Here is a 15,650-nt window from a genome sequence, read left to right on the forward strand (position 1 = left end):
ATTCTTTTTTTTAAATATACCTCTATTAAGGCAATCTTGAAGACAGAACTATGAAAATTGGTATTTGGTCTCTCCATCATAAATTAAAAAAAAAAAGATATCAGTGTTTTTGGAAATTCAGTGACTAAGGGGGTAGAATATTGAGCGAAATGTTTTAAAAATAAATCCCTATTAAAGAACTATTAAAGCATTTTTAAAGCTACATCTATCAAAATTGGTATTTCACTTTCAGATTAGAAATAAGAAATACCTCTTTCAGTGCTTTTGAAGATTTAAGCCTCTAAGGAAGTAAAATAGGGTACGAAAAGTTTTATGTAATTATTTCATTATGAAAGCATTTTCAAAGCTAGATCTATGAAAATTAGTATTTGACTTCTCTGTAAGGAATGAAGAAATACGTGTTTCATTGTTTTTGGAAATTCAACCCCTATTGGGAGGAAATAAGGGAAAGCTTTTATGGAAATATTTTATTTTGCTAGCATTTTTGAAGCTAAATCTATGAAAATTTGTATTTAGCGTTTGTGTCAAAAATAAAAGATATGTGTTTCACTGTTTTTGGAAATTCAACCCTAGTGGTTTAAAACTTTTATGAAAGTTTTTCATGGTAAAACCATTTTTAAAACTAAAGTTTTGAAAATTGTTATGAATGAAAGTATTACATTGTAAAAGCGTTTTTAAAGCTAAAGTTTTGAATATTGGTTGGAGTGAAAAAATATGTCTTTCACTGTTTTGGGAAGTTCAATGAATAGGGAGTAGAAATAGGGTATGACTGATTCACTGAGTCGTCACCGCCTGGCCTAAACTGCTAAGATAGATATTTGGAATTTGGAGAGGGTGTGGACCTTGCACTTTTATACATCGTTTAACAAGGAACTGTTCGAAATTCCCCTCCTAAAGGGGGAAGTTGGGGATGAAAAGCTTTTTGAAAATATGTCATTATTAAGGAAATTTTGAAAGTAGAAGTACGAAAATTGGTATCCGGTTTCTCAGTGAGAAATAGAAAAATATGTGTTTTAGCATTTTTGGAAATTCAGTATTAAGGACGTAAAGCACTGGGTGAAAGTTTTTTAAATAAATCATTATTAAAGAACTCCTAAAGCACTTCTAAAGCTACATCTATGAAACTCGTATTTGTCTTCTCAGTTAGAAATTTAAAAAGAAAATTGTGTTTCACTGTTTTTGGAAATTAAGTCCCCTAAGGAAGTAAAATAGGAGACGAAAAGTTTATTGAAATTATTTCATTATGAAAGGATTTTCAAAGCTAAAGCGAAAAAATTGTATTTTGCTTCTCAGTTAAGGCCCATTCACACTCTGTCACGTCTTCTCATGTCACGTCCTGTCAAAACATTCCGAAATCCATTTCAAATGGCGGCATCTATGCTAGCCATCACATCACATCACGGCATCATCCAGGTTTCTATGGAAGAAAATTCTGATGGCTGACGTCATCCGTTCGTTGTTTATCACGTGACCCTGCAGCTCATTTCCACCCAATACACGGCCATGTGCACATCTCCATATCTCATTACGTCGTGGTTTTCATGGTTGATATCTGTTGTTTGTTGGTCAGTTTGTTATAAATTGTTTTTCCGTTATTTATTTTGTTAAAAATTATAATTTTATAATAAATGACAAAAGATTAATGAAAGCAATGAGGCTGAATTGTTGTGCTGGCCTCACGAAAAGTGTTGAGAGAAAGATCAACAGCCTCCTGAAGAAAAGTGGTTTGTCGCAGGACACTATCAAAGGCCTTAACACCTATAGTGCTATTCTCCCTACGTTATATGGCCTTCTGAAGGTACACAAGGAAGGGGTTCCTTTCCATCCTACAGTGAGCAATATTGGCTCTCCGACATATTGTGTAGCCAAACATCTTGCTTCTCTGTTAAGTTCACAAGTTGGTCAGTGTGGACATCAATTAGGAACTCAGTTGATTTCTTACGTCGTTTGGAGGGAATGCGGTTGAATGACTGATATTTTAGTAAGTTTTGATATGGTCTCTCTCTTCACTCGTGTTCCTCTGATACGTTGCGGTTAATTGAGGTTAGGTTTAGTGTTGAAGCAACTAATCTCTTTTGACATTTGTTGACATCCAGTTACTTTCTATTCAGTGACCGGTATTACGAACAGATAGATGGATTGCGATGGGTAGTCCGTTGTCTCCTGTGTTGCAAATCTGTTTATGGAAGACTTTGAGGAACGTCCATTAGAGTCGGTGCCTTTGAAACCCGCCTGTTTCTTCAGATATTTTGATGATACTTTTGTTGTTGGGCTTCATGGTAGGGAGAATTTGAATGCCTGTTTAGAACATCTGAACTCGATCCACCAGAACATTCGTTTTACAATGGAGGTGGAAAAGGATGGTTGCTTTCCCTTTCTTGCCGTTTTGGTTAGGAGGAAGGCTGATGGATCATTGGGACATGGAGTTTACCGGAAACGCACTCACACAGACTTTTACTAAGAGGCTGATAGTTGTCACCATCTGGCTCAGCGTGCAGGGGTACTTCGCACCTTGGTACACAGGGCTCATGTCATTTCCGACACTGGAACTTTGCCAGCTGAGTTGCCTCATCTTGAAGCTACATTTCGTCAAAATGGGTATGGTGAAAGACAGATTGAACATGTGTTGCGCTATCGACCACTGTACAAAAGGTGATTGATGATAATACTGAGTCGACACCTTAGTCTACTGCCTTTTTGCCCCACATACGAAGCACTTCCAACAAGATCGGTTGTATTTTACGGGAATACGATGCGAAATGTGTTTTCCGACCTCCATTTAAAACTAGAGTGCTTTTGGGTTCTGTTAAGGGTGATCTTGGTTTGCGTAAGGCGGGTGTATATCGCATTCCTTGTAGCTGTGGCATGGCATATATTGGTCAGACTATCAGGACCGTGTAGTACCGATGTATTGAGCATAAACGGCATACACAATTACAGCAGCCACGTAGATCTGCTATATGTGGACATTGTTTGGATACTGGTGACCCTATGCCATATAACAATACCGAGACACAGGCATGCACGTCCAGTTATTGGGGCAGTGTTATTAAGGAGACTGTTGAGATTGAATTAGCGAGCAACCTTGTAAACAGGGATGGAGGTTTTTGCTTAAACTCTGCTTGGAATCCTGATCACTCCCTTGTCAAAAAACAGAGGGAAAGAGTCAATGTTATGTCACTAGCTAGTTCATAGTCTTTCACTATCGATACCTCTGACTTTGGTCATCTTTGGTGGCACTAGCGTTCAGTGTGTGTGTGTGTTATCTTTCCTGAATTACTACAAGAATCGATGTTTTAAATTTGCCTGTACATCATTTGTCCGTTGCAGTTTGTGCCTTGAAAATGGTGGGGTGTACTCCCGCCGAAATATCGGCGGTAGCCGTAAACATTACCTGGCTGAGTTCCCGGAAGATGTTTGCAAATTGTATACGCCAGGAGGAACTCAGGTCTCATGATTCTTATAGTTAATATCATTGAATAATTATTTAGTAATGCACTATTAAACCATTAATTATGATCATAGGTGACGTTAGAAATTATGAGAATATTTCGGTATATGAGAAAATATTAAATCATCTTTCAAAGTAATGTTAAATACAGTAAAATTTGCATTCTTATAACTGTTGGTATAGTCCTGCCCTGGGAGTGGATCAGGGTGACAGATAACATGCCCTGACTTGAGATAGCATTCTCTTTATTACAAGAATAATGTCAATACAAGAACACATTTGTGCAAGAGCCAGCCATACAACCAACAAAGCACACTGACAGTTCCGAAGACTGCCTGCAAGAGACCACAGTCGATAGTCAGCGAGGTTAATACATCACGGCGTCCTGACAAAGAACCTCCCTCCCCAATAGTGCAGAGCATTGGGTGGGCCAGGTGACCACCATGATATGACGATGGAGAAACCATATGAGACGTGATCAGCAGGAGAGGCATGGAGAGGTCCGAGTTCTTACAGATGTTGGTTCATAAGGCTCTAAGCACTATGGGACTTAACAGCTGAGGTCATCAGTCCCCTAGAACTTAGAACTACTTAAACCTAAGGACATCACACATATCCACGCCCGAGTCAGGGTTCGAACCTGCGACCGTAGCCGTCGCGCGGTTCCGGACTGAAGCGCCTAGAACCGCTCGGTCACCGCGGCCGGCACAGATGTTGGTCTAAGCGGTGTTTGTATACTGGCTGGAATGTCCATATGTGGGAGAAATTCCCATCTCATCACGCAGAGGCGAAAGTCCTGAAGATGTACTAGTGGTCGGTAAGTCTGCCCTTAGTAGGATTGGCCGGAAGTGTTGGCTGCCAGAACGGATCCCATGGGGTCAGCCGTGACGTGGTAGCGTGTGAGTCAAATCATTCAGCAGTTTTTAGGCATGTGTAAAGTGACACGCTAAGAAGTCACACTTGGTGTGGTGTTCTGGGTGTTGTCCCTCGACTAGAAAAAAGCGCAGAGTAGAAATCGTCGGATGCTTTTTAAGGCTATTCACAGAGGATGCAATTGTTTATACCAAAGTAGCAATGCCAAAAGTTAGTAATAATTTGTGAAATGTCCCCTTAGAAAAATTATACATGACTGTGCTTAAACTGACACACAATATTTTTAGCGCAACGCAATCTGACTTTCAATAATCCCTACAAGATAATGGCCCTGACTAAATTAACCTATACGTTTCACAAATCACTTACCTCACAAAAATCTTCGTTACTCGAACTACTGCAATACAGCGAGCGCCACTACTGCCAGCTAAATAAAAGATTGAAACTACGGAAGGCACTAACTACTGATAGGCATAGTTAGCAAATGAAAGATTTTAATAGAGAACAAACAATGTATTTACCTTAATAGTCATAATATATATAGCAGTTCATGCCATCCAGTCTTACAAATTTCAAAAATCCGCCATTTCTCTCCCCACATCCACCACTGCTGGCGGCTCACCTCCAACTGCGCAACGCTACGCGCTGTTCACATCCAGCTGCCCAACACTACAATGGCAGACAACAATGCAAACTAGCCACAGACTGCACACATGAGAGCCAGTGATTTTCATACAGAGCGCTACGTAACGTTGGCAATAAGAAAACATAAACAGCCTACTTACATTTGCAGAACGACCTGCAGAGAATTGATGAATGGTGCAGACTGTGGTAGTTGACCCTGAACATAAGTAAAGGTCACATATTGTGCATACATAGGAAAAGAAATCCACTACTGTACAGCTACACTATTGATGACAAACAGCTGGAGACAGCGTCTGCCGTAAAATATCTAGGCGTAACTATCCAGAGCGACCTTAAGTGGAATAAGCATATAAAACAGATAGGGGAAAAGCAGACACCAGATTCAGATTCATCGGAAGAATCTTTAGGAAATGTAACTCATCCACGAAAGAAGTGGCTTATAATGCGGTTGTTCATGCAATTCCTGAGTATTGTTCAACTATCTTGGATCCCTATCAGATAGGACTGATAGAGGAGATAGAGAAGATTCAGCGATGAACGGCGCGTTTCGTCACGGGATCGTTCAGCTGGCGAGAGAGCGTTATGGAGATGCTAAACAAACGTTACAAGAGACGTTACAAGAGAGGTGTTGTGCATCAGGAGAGATTTACTATTGAAATTTCGGGACAGCATTTTTCAGGAGGAGTCGGACAACACATGACATGGGGCAGGGGGTATGAAATAACAATGAACAAAAAATAATTTCCATATTAGTTCCCTCCTGAGTTGTGACATCCCCTGACCTGAAATGCCTGCTCATTGAACAGGTGAATGTCAGATGACCTCAGATGACAGAATATCTCCATCTCCTCCAGGAAGTTCATGAATCTGCCCTTCTCAGCTTTATGCAATAACCTGGCACCGATCCTCTGTGAGGAGAGTGTGTGTCCATTCTCAGCCTGATCGGCAGCGAAGTTGGATCTCTCAGCTATACAAAGCTACATGCTCACCAAACCTCATCTCAAGTCCTTTACCAGTCTGTCCCACATAGCAGGCATCACAGTCTGAACATTCCATCCTGTACACCCGCAGACAACATATTACTTCTCCCCATATACATTTCACGTATTGACCACGAGGAGAAAATTCGAGAAATTAGAGCCAATACAGAGATTTACTGTCAATCATTCTTCGCAGTCACAGGAACAGTGTTGGAGGGATCAGATAGTGGTACCGGAAGTACCCCCCCGCCACACACCATTAGGTGGCTTGCGGAGCATGATGTAGATGTAGGTGAAAGTGTGTCATTGGGCTGATGCTGGAATGCGACAATTTGTGCAACTCGTCGTAAATGATCTTCCAAAGCAGTGAGATATAAAGGGGCGAGTTCGGTTTTGTAACACATCATACCAAAATCTGTCTACCCACCCCCAGTATCAGGCAATGTGTAAGTCTGAGATAAGTAGTGGGATCGTGGCGAAGGTGTTGTAGTTGTTGGAATTCGTTGTAGTCGATTCGCGCAAGAGGGCGTTGATTTGTGAGGTTGTCCACCACAACATTGTCTGCGCTCTTCAGGTGGTGCACATCGATTGTAAACTGTGCAGTATAGTTCAGGTGGCTGAATCACCTGAGGCATATGCCTTTCGGATTGCGTCTGCGGTTGATGGCCCATGTAAATGACTAATGGCCTGCCTTCGATATCAACTTTGAACTGATGAACTGCCTCATAAACGGTTAGAAGCTCACGGTCATAGGTAAACCACTTACGCTGTGAAGCTTTCAGTTTACATGAGGAAAACTGAAGTGATTGCTTAACCTGTCACTGCCTGTTGGAGAACCGCCTCAATAGAGGAATCATTTGCATCAGATGTAATAGTGATATGAGCGTGAGGAAGTGGGTGTGCCAAAATCATGACATGTGCAAGGTGGTCTTTAAGCTGGTCAAAGGCGAGCTGCATGCAAGGGGGCCCAGCCAGCTTACATTTTACCAGTGCTATTCTTGTTCGCAAAAACTTCTGTGAGTTGAGCCTAAATGGCGACTACCTGCAGAAGGTAATGGCGATAGAAATTAATCATCCCTAGGTATAGACATAATTTTTGGAGATACTGCAGCAGCGGCAGCTGAAAGATGAATTCAACTTGTTGTGGTGTAGGACAAATGACGTCATCATTAACGATATACCTGAGAAAGATGACCTCAGTGCGTCGAACTGCCATTTTTCTTCATTAATCACAAACCGTTATCAGCAAGCGTGTCGAAAACTCATTTAAGATGCAATTCACGCGTGCCCTTGTCTGAGGACATTGTCTAGGTGGGCAAAGCAGGTTAGGAGCTTGAACAAAATACCACCAATAAAAAGATGCCTGGTTTAAATCGCGTTTTTCAGGCCATGTAGCGTAAACGGGAACTCGAAGAAGCTGAATGGCATGATAACCGCTGTCTTGTGAATATCTTTAGCACTCATCACTATCTGCAGGAACGCTTGCTTGCAGTGATTGATCCTCAAAGCAGAAGTGCGTACAAGACAATAGGTGAAATCCTGAATGTTCAGTGTGGGTGAAGCCCATGAGCTGTTCAAAGGTCTCAGAACTTCGGCTTTTAGGAGTTCATCGATTGCAGCCTTAGTGACACAGAGCTTGTCTGGCGGTAACCTGTGTGGTCTGTGATGGGCTGGAGGGCGTGGCATGGTGGTAATCTCACGTACCACTCCATTCCTGATAGCGCACTGTATAAACGACTCTTGTGGAGAGATTGGGGGTGTAGGCATGCATGAAGTTTCAGTGGGAAGCACACAAGTAAGAGGTGCATTACTGACCCCATTGGTGAGTGAAGGGTTGTGTTGGCAGAGGCACTTCCTCAGAGACTTCCATCGCCGTTTGAGGCCGGGTTGAGATGGTGTGAGGAAGTTGTCATTGGCGAATGTAGGTGACTGTTGTGTCCGAACTCGACTGCAGCGAGATGGTGGGCATGCTGAGGCTGTTGCTGCGATCTATGTGCAGTGGTATTATTGTCGGGCACAGTATATGATCGCGAACCTAACCGTTCGGATTATTGTGGCTCATTATGTCCCAGATTTTCATGGGAAGTGGGAGTGGCAACAAAGCCTCAAAGTAAATCGTTTGTAGCACACCATTGTTAGATTTTACTGTCCACTGTTGGAGCACTGCATTTGATGAATGTTGCAGAGGAGTAGATTACAAAGCACCATACGCTCTAACATTGAAATCATTGTCTTGTCTTGTGGACTGCACCACACAATGGTTGCACAATGGCGTACTGTCGACGTGTAGTATCTGAATCAGTATCAAAATAAATCAGTATTTAGTCGTTATGGGTCAGCAATGTAGAGTCCTGCGCCAGGATAGGACCAGGGTGACAGATAACACGTCCTGCTTTGAGATAGCACCCTTTTTTTTACACGAATAACCGCAGTACAAGACCACATCCACACAAGAGACAGCCACAGAACCTACTAGAGCGCATTCACAGTTCGAAAGACTACAGTCAACAGTCTGCAAGGTTAATGTGTTGTGTTGACAGAGGTGCCATTGTTGTGTCAAGACCAGGTTTGGATGGTGTCACAAAGTTCTTGGGACAGTGTAGGTGATTGTTGTGTCTTTGCTTGGCAGCAGTGTGGTGGCAGGGACGCTGACACTGGTGTTGTGGTATTATTATCGATGGTACCGATGCATTGTGTTAGAGTATGACGAAGATCCTGTCTGCTAATCTGGGCCAGTTATCCAACGATTTATGTTCATGGGTGATTATGCTGTACACTTGCGATGGAAGTTTGAAGATCCATAAAGTCCATAACATATGGTATGGCACCAGTTGATAACTAGTCCGCATAATCTACGTCAGAGCTGTGACGGAGACCTGTTCATGTACATCTACATCATACTTCGCATGCCAGCTAACGGCACGTAACTGATCCCTCGTTCCCTGTTCCGCTCGTGAATGGTTTATGGGAAGAATGATTGATGGTAGGCCTCCGTATTATCTTTAATTTCTCGAATTTGCTCGTCGAGATAATTTCGCGAAATGTATGTGGGAGGAAGTAATATGTTGTCCAACTCTTCCCAGAAAATGCTCTCTGGAAACTTTGATAGTAAGCCTCTCTGTGATGCACAATGCCTCTCTTGTAATGTCTAACACGGGAGTTCGTTGAGCATATGAAACACATCGCTCTTCATTGGATCCCAGATTGAAGGACAATAGTCAAGAATCGGAGAACAAGCTCCTTCCTTGTAAGCCACTTCATTCATGGAGCGTTATATTTCCTTACGATTATAGAATGAAATTATCACTGTACAGCGGAGTGTGCGCTGATATGGAACTTCCTTGCAGATTAAAACTGTGTGCCGGACCGAGACTCGAACTCGGGACCTTTGCCTTTCGCGGGCAAGAGCTCTACCCACTGGGCTACCCAGGCACGATGCAGGCCCCGCCCCCACAGCTTTAATTCCGTCAGTACCTCGTCTCCTACCTTCCAAACTTCACAGAAGCGCTCCTGCGAACCTTGCAGAACTAGCACTCCTGGAAGGTTCGCAGGAGAGCTTCTGTAAAGTTTGGAAGGTAGGAGACGAGGTACTGGCGGAATTAAAGCTGTGGGGACGGGGCGTGAGTCGTGCTTGGATAGCTCAGTTGGTAGAGCACTTGCCCGCGAAAGGCAAAGGTCCCGAGTTCGAGTCTCGGTCCGGCACACAGTTTTAACCTGCCAGAAGTTCCTTACGATTCTTCCTGTGAATCTCAGTCTGGCAGCTGTTTTTCCTACCATTTGTTTTACGTGGACATTCCACTTAGGGTTGCTCTGGACAATTACTGTTTTTTATATATATATATATATATATATATATATATATATATATATATATATATATATATATATATACGGTATATGCTGTTTCCAGCAATTTGCCATCAACAGTGTAATTGTGCAGTAATGGATTTCGTTTCCAATGCACGCGGAATATATTACATTTATTTACATTGCGGGTCAATTGCCAAAGCTTGCACCATTCATCAATCCTCCGCTGGTGATTCTGCAAATCTGTATCGTTGCATTCCTACTTTCTTATAGAGAATCACATTATCTGCAAACATTCTTCAAGAACTGCTTATCCTTCCTACCAATCATTTATGTACATTGCAAACAGTAACAGTTTTTATCACACTCCTTGGGGTATTTCGGAAGTCACTTTTACATCTGTCGATTTCCTTTAAGAGGAACGTATTGAGTTCTGTCTACAAGGGTGCCCGTTTCCCAGATGTTCGTTATAAATCACTTGCTATAGTTGTTCTACCGGCATCCGTGAGAGGGATTGCAGAAGAGACGATTTTGCTGTAGTGTACTTGTTATCTGCAAGATGTGCAAGGATAATGTCACTTACCACAAAGCGTGCTCTCTTGAGAAATTGAACAGCGTAACAAGTTTTGCATCGTCACTAGTGACGTCATATGTGGCGAGGATGCTTTTGACTATAGTTAACCAGACAGTGGGTTGGTCCAGGCCAAAAAGTGGCTGTCTAGGATGTGTGCTAAAGCTTGTGCAGGCGACACCAATGGGTAGTCGTGCCAGCTACCAGCACGACATCCTTAGGGGTACGACAGACGAATATTCCATATCTGTTCGAAGCACAGTTGGGAGCCCGATACGACTTTCTGAAGACTGTTCATCCGGCTGCACTAGCATTGGATCGAACAATTTTGCAGGCGGCACGGAAGAAACGTCAGTCTGAAAGAACAATTACAAATCGGACCAGTCGGACAGTTGTGGCTCAGTATGTGCCAGATTTTCGTGCGAAGCGGAAGTGGCAAGGATGTCACAAAATAAATCGTTTGTAGTACCCCATTGTTTGACAATATTGTCTGCTGTTGAAGCACTGCACTGAAAGTGTCACTTGATGTTTGATGAAAGTGGGTTGCTGAAGAGTCGATTGTATTGTCATTGTATTGTCTTGCAAAGTGCACTTCACAGCCCGCTTCTCGTGGTCGTGCGGTAGCGTTCTCGCTTCCCACGCCCAGGTTCCCGGGTTCGATTCCCGGCGGGGTAAGGGATTTTCTCTGCCTCGTGATGGCTGGGTGTTGTGTGATGTCCTTAGGTTAGTTAGGTTTAAGTAGTTATAAGTTCTAGGGGACTGATGACCATAGATGTTAAGTCCCATAGTGCTCAGAGCCATTTGAACCACAAATCTTCTTTTACACAGCTCGCGGAATGATCGAGTTCACAACTCTTTTCTACATTAACTGAATCGTCGAATTGTCCTTCCTCATTAATAATGTCACCATCGTTTTGCTCTGTGTCAGCCATTGTAATAATGTTCACAATAATCACTGTTCATTATAATTGATGCCTATTCATAATTTAAATTTGTTAATAATGTTCACAGTTTCTTTCCTAATCAGTCCTAAACAATGTTGAATCCAGTTCGATACGAACTACTACTGTCGCAAATAAATGATGCACACACGATGTTGCTATGTTGTATTCTCCGATGTAGCCGAAGACAGTGATGAAATCGTAGTCCGACACATGCGTCGCCACACTTTCTAATGCCCAACTGCATTGATAATTCTTCATGTACAATATGAACAGTGTTATATCTAGGATAATTTGATACTATTTCAGCCAACCGTAATGCTTAGCTTTGTTGAGCAATAATCTTAATTATGACGACTCAGGATCTCTGTCTGCCCAAATCAGTAACACCACAAAGATTAAACACGATTTATTTATACAAATTCACTTGAAATCGACTTAACATTACAATTTGTTTCGTAATACTAAGCGAGGACCGCCTTGCTACGTCACAACGATCTTACAACTGCTCTTACTCCCACCGCAGCCAGCTTACAACTCTTTGTTCACTGCGCATGTCGCTGTGCATTGTGGGCGTCAGCGGTATTCTGTACCAACATGCTACTGTTCCCATGGACAATGGATGACTGAAAACGGGTGATTTGGAATGACGAATCACATTATACTTGTGGCAATGTCAGCATACATCTACGTCTTCATGGATACTCTGCAAATCACACTTAAATGCCTGGCAGAAGCTTCCTCGAAACAGCATCAGAATAATTCTCGGATATTCTACTCACGAACAGTTCACGGGAAAAACGAAGACCTATATCTTTCCGTGCGAGCTCTGATTTTCTTTATTTTATTATGGTGATAGTTTCTCTCTATGTAGGTCGGCAACAATAAAATATTTTCGGATTCAGAGGAGAAAGTTGGTGCCTTAAATTTCGCGAGAAGATCCCGCCGCAACGAGAAACGCCTTTATTTTCATTATGTCCACCACAAACCCTGTATCATGTCCAAGACAATCTCTCTCCATTTTCTTGGTATCCTTACAGCACAGCAGTACGTCAACGATATTCTACACTCCGTTTTGTTGGCCTGCATGGCAACCCTCCTCGGCTTACATTTCACCAAGACAACCCTTTCAGACCAGAAACACTAAATATTAGCTTTTTTGAATTTTCTTTTGTAATTAGATTATTAGACGTACGTCGAGACAGAACAATGTGAAAAACACGTGTCACATACATTAACTGAACACATATGGGGAGGTTTCAAATGCAGCCGCTGTGTATGAAATACTGCAACTTTTTGGTGGTAAAATAAAATGCGGTTTCTTTCTGCGGGTAGGCATAGGGCTACTTGATAGAGAACACACACCCCTCTGATTCTGTGACGTTCTTTCTTTGTGCTTCAGGATACACAGTTCCTTGAGGTGCTATCTATTGGTAGATGCTTTGCTTCTGTTGTATATTTTTATATGGTACACCAGTTTTACATTTATTTATTTATTTATTTATTTTTTGCTCATGATACGCTTTGACGTCCAGGAATTTCTGATTAGCTTGGAAAACTATTTGTTACTGCGTACTATCGCCAAATCGAGATCACTGTCTTTAGCTAACACATCATCTCCAATTCTTGGTTTATGTGGCCATGTTGTCCATAGTTGCTTTACAATTGTTGAGGGTATATTCGTTCTGTCGTTGCAGCCACAAAGAAGTGCATGTCTTTTGTTTCCACGAGACGCGTCTCGCTTGCTTGAGGTAAAGCATCACCAGTGATCTGTAATTGAGTTATTTACATTTTGATTTGCCTTAAGATTGAAAAACAGTTATTTAGCTATATGTTGATTTTTACTTAAGGTGATTTCCGCTTGATTTCTCGCCGACATCGTGAAATGCCGTCTGCTAGCACATCATTGATGCTTTTCCTCCTTATACAGTGATAGTTGTAGTCTAATTTTTAGATGATCTGTAGAATTAAGCATTTTTTATGTTTTACACAACACACTTTTCCGCACACGACTGTTTTCTGCTTGTTTTTATTCTTCTAAGTATGTATTGTGGTTTGCGTTTTGTAGTGTTGCCAACATAACGTTGCTATTACTTTGTCTTTGACCTTTACTCATTTTTTTAGTTTATTGTATGAGTGTAATTCTGTTTAATTATGTTGCTGTATATTTATGTACTGTGTAGGAGTAGTGAAGGAATAGTGGTGATTTCTTTTCGGTGTGTGAGGGAGAAGCCATGATGAGTGGACATAAGTGTTTAGTAGTGTGATGAAGTGTGAGTTGGAGGAGAAGGTGACGAGCAAGAAGTGAAATGAAATTAGAAGGGAGAGGGAGAGGGGGGGTTGGGTGGGAGAGTGGGAGAGGGTGAAGGATGTAAAAGGCTCTTTTCTATTTCATGTAATTTCATAAATTATTTTATTAGAGTCTGGTTTCCAATATTTATTTGGTCACTGAGCAACTGTTCATTTTGTGTTAATCATCTCCACTTTCACTGCTGTTTTCAATCTCTGAGTCGGCATCAGAAGTAAATCCTTTCAAAAGGCATGCCAGAATTTCGGGTTCATTTATTCTGCGAGAGTACAACGTGTGAAACTGGAAATACAACAACTTTTTTTTCCTTTATTGTCATTTTATACCTTATACAAGGTAGGCCGGCAGCGTCAAAACTACGCCGCTCTTCGGCCACAGACATTACAAGTAGTACAGATGAAGAAATAGAAAAGCAAAAACAAATTGGTGGATAGCAAATAGTAGACACACAAAGTAAAACACATGGAGCCCTTCACAGGCGTAGCGAAATAAAAAAACGTTCAGCACTGATACACAAACATAGATGACAGAAACGACACACGTGAACGAAGAGCACGGACGGTGAAACACTAAGGCACTAACACGATGGCACACAAAAAACCAGTGGCAATGATCTCTGGCGCGTGAATGTTCACTGGTCATGTACGAGTCCAGGGACCTGCCCTGGTGGAAATGGTGGGGGAGGAGGGAGAAGGGCGGGTGTAGATGCCAGTGGCAGACGAGAGGGGAGGGGGAGGAAAGAAGGTCGGGGGGTAGGGGAAGCCTGGGGGAGAGGAGGGAGGGAGGTAGGGAGGAGCGAGAGAAGGGAGAGAGGGTGCCCTTGGGAAAAAACACAGGAGGTGGAAGGGGAGGATCAAAGTTGGTAGGAGGGATAGATGGAGGGGATGCGGGCATCATCAGGGAGGCGGAGTTGGCGGAAGGCACCTTATGCGAGGGTATGGAGAGTGGAGAGATGGAGAGCAGGTGGGATGTGGGAATACAGGTGCGGCAGCGGACGGGGGTGGGAGAGGATGGGAGAGATAAGCGGGTGAGGGGGATCAAGTTTGCGGGAGGTGTAGAGGATCTGTATCCGTTCGAGGAAAAGGAGGAGGTGCAGGAACGGAATGAGGTCATACAGGATCCGTGTGGGGGAGGGGAGTAAATACAACAACTGGCTACAGCTAGTCATGTTGCTCTTAGAGTCGCAGTGCTTTCAAAAGGAACCACCACTACAATCGTGAAAATAAGTACATAAATTTAATTTCTATCGCAATACGCAGAGTATAATTGAACATGCCTTATAGAGACAAATTCAGTCACAATTTGAAAACACAGACAGTCGTGGACTGCAGTCAAAAATGGTTCCTATGTTTGCTTGTCTAACTGCTAACGAGGGAACCTCCCCATCGCACCCCCCTCAGATTTAGTTATAAGTTGGCACAGTGGATAGGCCTAGAAAAACTGAACACAGACCAATCAAGAAAACAGGAAGAAGTTGTGTGGAACTGTGAAAAAATAAGTAAAATATACAAATTGAGTAGTCCATATGAAAGATAAGCAACATCAAGGAGAGTGTGAGCTCAGGAGCGCCGTGGTCCTGTAGTTAGCGTGAGCAGCTGCGGAACGCGTGGTCCTTGGTTCAAGTACTCCCTCTAGTGAAAAGTTTAGTTTTTTATTTTCAGTTTATGTGACAAACTCTTATGTTTCCAACACTTTTATGGGAGTAATTATCACATCCACAAGAAAACCTAAATCGAGCAAGGTAGAAGAATCTTTTTACCCACTCGCCAAGTGTACAAGTAAGGTGGGTCAACAACATATTCCTGTCATGTGACGCACATGCCGTCACCAGTGTCGTATAGAATATATCAGACGTGTTTTCCTGTGGAGGAATCGGTTGACCTATGACCTTGCGATCAAATGTTTTCGGTGCCCATTGGAGAGGCACATCCTTTCGTCTACTAATCGCACGGTTTTGCGGTGCGGTCGCAAAACACAGACACTAAACTTATTACAGTGAACAGAGACGTCAACGAACGAACTGACAGATCATAACTTTGCGAAAATAAGAAATTAAATTTTTAACTCGAGGGCA

General features: G+C 42.5%; 1 protein-coding gene and 1 non-coding gene across 3 annotated transcripts in view; both read left to right on the plus strand.

Moving 5' to 3' along the window:
* The window catches only part of LOC124550083 (UDP-glycosyltransferase UGT5-like), a 90,928-nt gene that overhangs the window by 73,985 nt on the left and 1,293 nt on the right, over nucleotides 1–15,650 (plus strand). The window lies entirely within an intron of this gene.
* Nucleotides 9,578–9,652, plus strand: Trnas-cga. The gene has a single exon. It is a non-coding gene; the product is annotated as a tRNA-Ser (tRNA).

This window comes from Schistocerca americana, chromosome 1 (assembly GCF_021461395.2).
Source record: "Schistocerca americana isolate TAMUIC-IGC-003095 chromosome 1, iqSchAmer2.1, whole genome shotgun sequence".
In the NCBI taxonomy this organism is placed as follows: domain Eukaryota; kingdom Metazoa; phylum Arthropoda; class Insecta; order Orthoptera; family Acrididae; genus Schistocerca; species Schistocerca americana.